This window comes from Manacus vitellinus, unplaced genomic scaffold (genome assembly GCF_001715985.3).
Source record: "Manacus vitellinus isolate BGI_N305 unplaced genomic scaffold, ASM171598v3 scaffold_4_pilon, whole genome shotgun sequence".
Lineage (NCBI taxonomy): Eukaryota > Metazoa > Chordata > Aves > Passeriformes > Pipridae > Manacus > Manacus vitellinus.
The window spans coordinates 4,694,507-4,701,891 of NW_021940604.1; the positions used below are offsets into that span (position 1 = coordinate 4,694,507).

Sequence of the window (7,385 nt, forward strand, 5' to 3'; positions counted from 1 at the left end):
ATGGTCATGTCCCCTGAAAAAATTAGATTAATTCTAGATTGTTTTCCCTTCCTTTCTATTTTTATTCTACCTCCTACTTCTTGGCTTTTCCTCTGCATCTTGTTCCAGAGAGTTTGAAATTATTTGTCATATTCACAGTACAGAAGACTTCTTCTGTGTTGTAATATTGTTTTCTCCTTTCTCCATTTAAAAGTATCAAAGATTACCACACAGAGTTGAAGGATGTCCCACTGAGACATTCACAACAGAAGAAATTCCCTAGAATCCAATAAATGAAAGACATTTTAAGTGTAAGTCAGTGAGACGTGACCACTGATGGTTATAGAAGTAGACATGAGTGGTAAGAGTTTTACCAAGCCAGACTCAGAGGGTGTATGGATAACTGGGCACATGTAAGTCTCTGAGTACTGTATGATTCAGCCTGCTCTTCCTGTCACCTACTTCATCTCACTCACTCTTTTGTTCTCCCCCCAATGCTTAGTGTTTCTGTTCAAAAAGGCTTCTTTCACCTTAGTACTCCAGCAATGCCTGTTTTCAGGATGGAGCACAAAAGCATTGACTGCTAAATTGCCTGCAGCTTTCAGAGCAGATCTGAAGAGCTTCCTTAAGTCACAGTGCCTCCTTTCTTAACACCATCTCTCAGTATTTATGAGCATTTGGGGCACCTGAGCCATGTGCCCCTCTCCTAGCAGCAGCCCCTCTATTGCTAGTCCCTCTGCAGACATGCTGTCAGCAGCCTCAGAGAGCATGCTGCTGATCAGCTGGTCCTGTTGGTGTAGATCCTACATTTGGTGTAGGGATTTCTCTCACCAGTTTTTACCTTTCTGAAAGTTTATTCTGACTTCTCTCCAAATCACAGGATCCTCTTTATTAAGTCTTTAAAACTTTTACATTTTTTTTCTCAGTTTTTTTTCTTTCAAAATTATAAAAAATAACTCCTGTAAAATATGTCCTCACATGCAACCCAGTCCCTCCGTCTGAATTCACATGACTTCTCTGTCATTATTTGCAGACCTCTACAAACATCTTCTTATGTTTTTCAGCTGGTTTAAGGTTTCAAAATTTGATATAGAGTGAGGAAAATATATTCACTGTTTAAAAATCTTTGTACTGAACATAATATTATTGCAAATCCATCCAAATATTTCATACTATCTCCCATACAACCCAAAACTTGTCATCAACAGACCTAGGCACATTCCCACACAAGGACATAACTTTCCTTTTTAACAAAAGTTTCAGTACAATGAAGACCTGTAAAATCTATTCTTTCATGTCACTAATTAAGTTTGTCTTTCTCTCTTTACTGTAGCAGTTTCAATTCTTTTGCAGAAATAGAAATCTCTCACATTTAAAAAATTTTTGTCTCTACCTATGCTTTCTCTATTTTTTCTTTCCTTTGGTCCCTTTCTGACTTTTTACTTCCCTTCTTTTTCCCATTTCAATTCTCTCCCACTTTCTGGTTTATATCCTTTTAAAGGTTAAATTCTACCACAGAAGGACTCTTTCCTATTCTCCACACCACAATGTGCAAATTCTGCTCCTTTTTTATTGTTTGGTTGGAAACCTAGACTAAATGCAAGAAAATACACTGCTCTTCATTCAAGCATTAGAGAACCATTAACCTGAAAGGAGTGTACAGGCAAAAGAAACGAGGCCACTTCGAAATAGGGTTAATAACCATTTTTCTGAAAATTAATACATTACCTCTTAAAGACACTTGTTTCTAGCCAGTTCTGTCAGCATTTCATCTTGTTTTCTTCTTATACCTCCATAATTCCTCCCTTTTTAAAATACAGTGTATACCCATGCTTTGCTACACAATTATCACAACACAATTTCCCACTTTTAAATTTTTGTTAAAAGAAGCTTTCATTTTTTCATTGTTCCTTTTTAATGAAAATTCATTTATGCTTATTGAACATCAGAGCAGATTCAGTAAAAAGAAAAAGGAAAAAGAAATTAATACAAAATGCATTAATATATGCTCAAAAGTCATGTTAAGACTCTGTCATCTATACTGAAACCCTTATTATAGGCTTTTATCTCTTTTTACTTATTCAGAAATCCACAACCTTGAAAAAGAGTTATTTAACTTTCACAGTGGGTAGCTGATTTGAAAAGTGGGATATGTCGGTATTTTCTTTTGTTGTTTTCTCTCACCTAACAGAATATTTACTGGAAGTAGATGTTTGGTTTATGATAATCATATGGGATATAACTGCAGGTTGGCCAGGAGACCTCCTTGAAAAGTTATATCACAAAGGAATTTCATTTGTGCTTCTAACATACCTTGACCAAACATTATTGAAAATGTCAGTTTTTTCTAGCCTTGCTGAAGCAAGAGACAGATGACATCATCATGTCATGAAGTCTGACCTTCTTTATACCACAGGTCAATAAGGTTCACACAAATATTTTGTAATATCTAAAGATTTATTTAAGCCAGATATCTCATTCTCAGATTGCTGTAGGTAGAGGTAACAACAGACCTAAGCACAACCAGTGGCTTAGGCTTCTTCATGGCTGGAAAACTGTTGTGGTGAGATGATCCTAGCAGGCAAATCATATTGGATGCAACAATTATTCCTCCTTCTTTGGTTCTTCATAAAATACCTACCAAGCCTGTGAGAAAATGCTTGTTTATACAAAATCGGCAGCCAGTGTTGGTCTGGGTAAGTGAACTCTGCATTGCAGAGATTCTCTGTGTTGCAGAGTTGACCTACAGTACTCATTATTTGCCTTGATTTTGTATATAAACAAAAATCCCAGCAATTGCTTATTTGGTTTTTGTGCACTACTTTGACAGGTCAATTTAAAAAGTACTGACTGGACTGGAAGTACTGAGATTGGAGACAGAGATTGTCCTGGAGGCTGCTCAGGAGAGGAGGGAGCTGAAAGGTGTGATGGGCAGATCCATCAGCACCTGTATGGTGGCTAAGGTGCTCTGCAGAGACATTACGGTCTCTGGAGAGACTAAGCCTATGTTGATGTTTGCCATACCATTCTCTAGTATCTCTCACACTGCATTCAACTGGCATGGAATAGCCCCTGTCTGCATTATGAGACTCTCTGACCCTCTGAAACAGGGTGACTGAGTCCTGTGCACCTTTTGGGAATGATCTTCATCCATGTTGGCTCTGGAAGCACACCCAGGGTTTTTCAGGGACAGCCTTGCTCAACACCTAGCACAGTCAGTGACTGATCTAGAAGTTTGTCTGTGTAAATCACTGACTCACAGCGTTCAGGAGTGTTCCCTAGAGCTGTTTGATGTGTCTATGTAGGCTCAATCCCAGGGACCGGAAAGGGTGACAGAGTGAAAGAAATTCCCTAGATAGCAGTTTGCTGCCGTGTGGGAGCTGCTGTGTGACTACCTAGAAGCAAGGACATGCACTATGGTCTGGGATGGAGATGTTCAATAACATCTTCCAAGCCATGAAGTTTAATAACTTTAATTTCCATTTTATCTTCCTTATTTTGAGCTTTTGTTATGTAAAAAAGGTTCTGTTGCTCAGTTAAAAGAATTTAGCTTTTTATATTTAAAGGTCTTTAGACTTTCTCTAGAAACCACTATAGGAGAGACAGATTCACATCAAAGCCAAACTAGTCCCACAATCTCTATCACTTGAGAAAGACATGGAGAAAAAAATCAAGAGAAGTGCACAGGCCACATGTACACAGAAGGAAATAAGTTTCTTCCCAGTTCCAGAGAGAACCTAGTTGCATCCCAAAGGGGAAGATTTAAAAGTGTTTGCCTAACAATGCAGTTTCCTTTTCTTTTCCAGCAAAATAATTTAATTTTAGAAACAAAGTGCTGTAGGAAGATTTTTGCACTGGTGCGGGTAATCTGGGATTTCACTTCTACACCCTTCCTTGTTTGGAAAAAAGTTAGGAGAAATTTAGGGAGGATTTACCATCAAACAGAATGGTTTGTGGCATATAGAGCAATCCCAAACCCATGTTCCATTCCTTGCACTAAAAGTAGTGCTTTACAAATGGCCAAATCATTTCCATTTGAGGGGCAGTACTTTGAAGCTTCTTTTGGAAAGGTTTGAAAAATAATGGTTGTGCACTTCTGAATTGCTGTGCGCCACAGCTTGAAGTGACTCTGAAAAGAGAAACCCATATTATGATTTAAAAATTGTTTTGTATATCGTTGGTTTGAGTCCTAAAGCCTAGCTGCGAAACATAGGGAATCAATAAGACTCCTTTTCCTGACAGGACAGACTTTAATTAGGCTGTTTTATAGCCAATTTGAAAGGTACAGGAAAATAAGTCTAAAAATGCCTTAAAACACTTTTTCTTGCATTTCAGGTAGGCTTTTCCCCCCTAATGTAAGCATCTAGGAAGAGAAAAGTTTTCTGAAAGTAGAGTAAAATTTAAAGACCAGACCTTAAGAGGCTTGTCAAACTCACAGATCTGAACAAAAGTGTACCACATTTCATCTTTACTAAATAGACAGTGGAGGCTGGCGTACAGAGGTGTCTCAATAATCCTTCTGCTCTCAAAGCAAATGGTCAAATTCCCACAATAAAGAGCAAAAAGATCACATTACATTTATTCTCCTTAGATTTTGAGTACTAGAAACGCAGTGCTTTCCATAGTTTATGAGAAATGCTGGGAGGGAAGCTTATCTTAACAGGGTTTTTGTTTCATTCCATTGCTGACAGGACAGCTACTTTTCATTCTCTCTTCAAAAATTAATATCAGCATTCTTCCACAAAACTAAGTACGATCTCGCTTCTGGCCAAAGTAATTTGTTTTTCTGCCAGAAGTAGGCGCTGTGTACTCTAAGCCCGAACTGTGTTGTTGTGTAACAGTTCATGAGACCGCCTGTCTGCTGTGCTGAGCCCTTCTGTGTCCTCAGTCTCCCAGGGTTTCCTATTTCCATCATCCTAGCCACTTGGTCCCATCTGTCAGTGCAGAGAGAACTTCAAGAGAAAAAAAAAAAAAAGGAAATGCTCAGGTTGTTGTCTAAAATTACCTCAACCCTTTTCTTGATGAGGTTCAAAATACTTTTCTGACAAAACCACAGCAGCCAAGGAGCCTAGTATGATCCTAGGGTATTGCTGTAATTTAAAGATTTTAAGCAATGTCTGAGAGATGCAGTGCAACCACATACCCCAGTGTCACGGTTTAGGAATAGTATCTCCAGTATAGTGTTCTTATTGATACTATGTGCTGCTCAATCGCTTCCCCCTTGCCCTACCCCTGTGACAGACTGGAGAGGAGAACTGGAGACACAAAAGGTAAAGACCACGGCTTTAGGTAAGAACAATTTACTGGAAACAGGAATAAGAAAATTAACAGTAACAGCTACAATATCAATAACAAAGTGTACAAGACAGGCAAACAATTCACTGGTGATTGCTCACAACTGGCAACTGGAGTTACCCTGCCATTCCCTCCACCACACTTACCTGATCTGAAGGAGCCTCATTTCCCTTGAAGAGAGTCCCTTCCCCCCACCCCCCGCAATAATGTGAGGTGATATAGAATAACTTCCCCGTCCTAGCCATGCCCCCTCCTGGCTACTGCAAAAATTAACCCTGTCCTGGATGGAACCAGGACACCCAGGAGATCAGAAACTCCACTTTTATTGCTCCCACTTCAACAGACAAAGTTTTAAACTCCAGGGCTTCACTCACGTAATTCGAAAGATAGTACAATCTTATGTACGGGTGTAGTTCTGCTTGGATGTATTTGTACTTTGGCAATATTAATCCCATAAGCTACATTTATCATTTATGTCAGTGTTTATCAAATAGCAGGAATGAGGTTTGTATTTCTACTCACCTCACCAAACTTTCATCCACCAAGGAATAGAGTACATGCTGGGAAACAACACATATAATAATAATGATCATCTCAATGCCAATGAAGCAATGAAAGAGAATCAAGGATGAATTTGCTGTACATTTGAAGGAGTGAGAAGAGAACAGGAACACCAAGTTGGACTGCTTTTGTTTACTGCAACATATTTTAATTACGATTTACAGTTGTGTAGGAATTCTGATCCACTGGAAAAAGAGTAGTTAGTCAAGATGAAAGTATGAAATGAACAATTTAAAATTTACTATAATAGAAATGAATTTTCAAAGTTTAGACTCTCTCATTGATCATCTGCAAGTGATGTAGTTGAAAGAGACCTGTCCATTTCTTTCTCCCCTCTGCACTAACACTGCACTAAGTCTGTGTAGTTGTTTGACCCTGGCTGGATGCCAGATACCCACTAAAGCCAATCTCTCCCTCCCCTCTGCAACTGGACAGAAGAGAGAAAAAAGAACAGCGAAGGATTCATGAGTTAAGAACTGGGAGACGTCACTTACTGATGACTTACTCAAAGTGGGGATATTAATTAAATTTATTACTAACAGGATCAGAGCAAAAGAGTGAGAAGTAAAATAACCTTAAAAACACCTTCCCCCCACCCCTTCTTCCTTTGAAACTCAACCTCCTCCCCCCCAGCGGTGCAGGGGGATGGAGAATGGGGATTACGGTCAGTTGTTGTTTCTGCTACTGCTCAGGGAGAGGAGTCCTTCCCCTGCTCCTGTGGGGTCCGTCCCACGGGAGACAGTCCTTGATGGACCTCTCTGGCAAGAGTCCATCTCACAGGTAACAGTTCTTCACAAAACTGCTGTCCCATGGATCACTTCTCCATGAATGAGTTTCTCCAGCATGAATCCCTCACAGGGGCTGCAAGTCCTACCCGGGAAAAACCTGCTCCAATGTGGGCTCCTCTCTCCACAGGCTGCAGGTCCCTAGAAGGACCCTGCTCCATCTTGGGCCTCCCATGGGGTCACAGCTTCCTTTGGATATCCGTCTACTCTAGCATGGGCTTCCCCTGGGCTGCAGATGGGTCTCTGCACCCCGATGATCCCCCGTGGGCTGCAGGGGCACAGCTGCTCCACCATGGTCTGCACCACAGGCTGCAGGGGCCTCAGCTCTGGCACCTGGAGAACCTCCTCCCTCTCGTTCTGCACTGACCTTGGTGTATACACTGTTGTTCCCATGTTCTCACTCCACTCTTCCCTGGCTGGAATTTTCATCTGCCCAACAACCTTCTGTTCTTTAATATGTTATCATGGAGTAGCTACTATCATTCCTAATTGGTTCTACCCACCCTGGAGCTAGCTGGCATTGACTCCACCAGACAGGGGAAGCTTCTAGCAGCTTCTAACAGAAGCCACCCCCTGCACCCCGCTGCCAAAATCTAGACACAGAAACCCACTACAGTCTGTTGCATCCTGCAGAGCTACTACAGTTCCCAAAGAGCCTGACAGACTTCAAGAAACATTTGGATGATACTCTCATGCACATGATTGTGACTCTTGGGGATGGTCCTGTCAAGGGCTAAGGGTTGGACTCGATGGTTCCTGTGGGTC

General features: G+C 40.8%; 1 long non-coding RNA gene across 2 annotated transcripts in view; it reads right to left on the bottom strand.

Annotated features, from left to right (window-relative positions):
- LOC108640692 overlaps window positions 1-5,462 on the bottom strand; it is a 74,116-nt gene extending 68,654 nt beyond the window's left edge. For both annotated transcript variants that reach the window (XR_001921409.1, XR_001921408.1), the window contains exon 1: window positions 5,421-5,462. This is a non-coding gene — a long non-coding RNA (uncharacterized LOC108640692). The remainder of the gene's footprint in view (window positions 1-5,420) is intronic.
- Window positions 5,463-7,385: the final 1,923 nt, after the last annotated feature.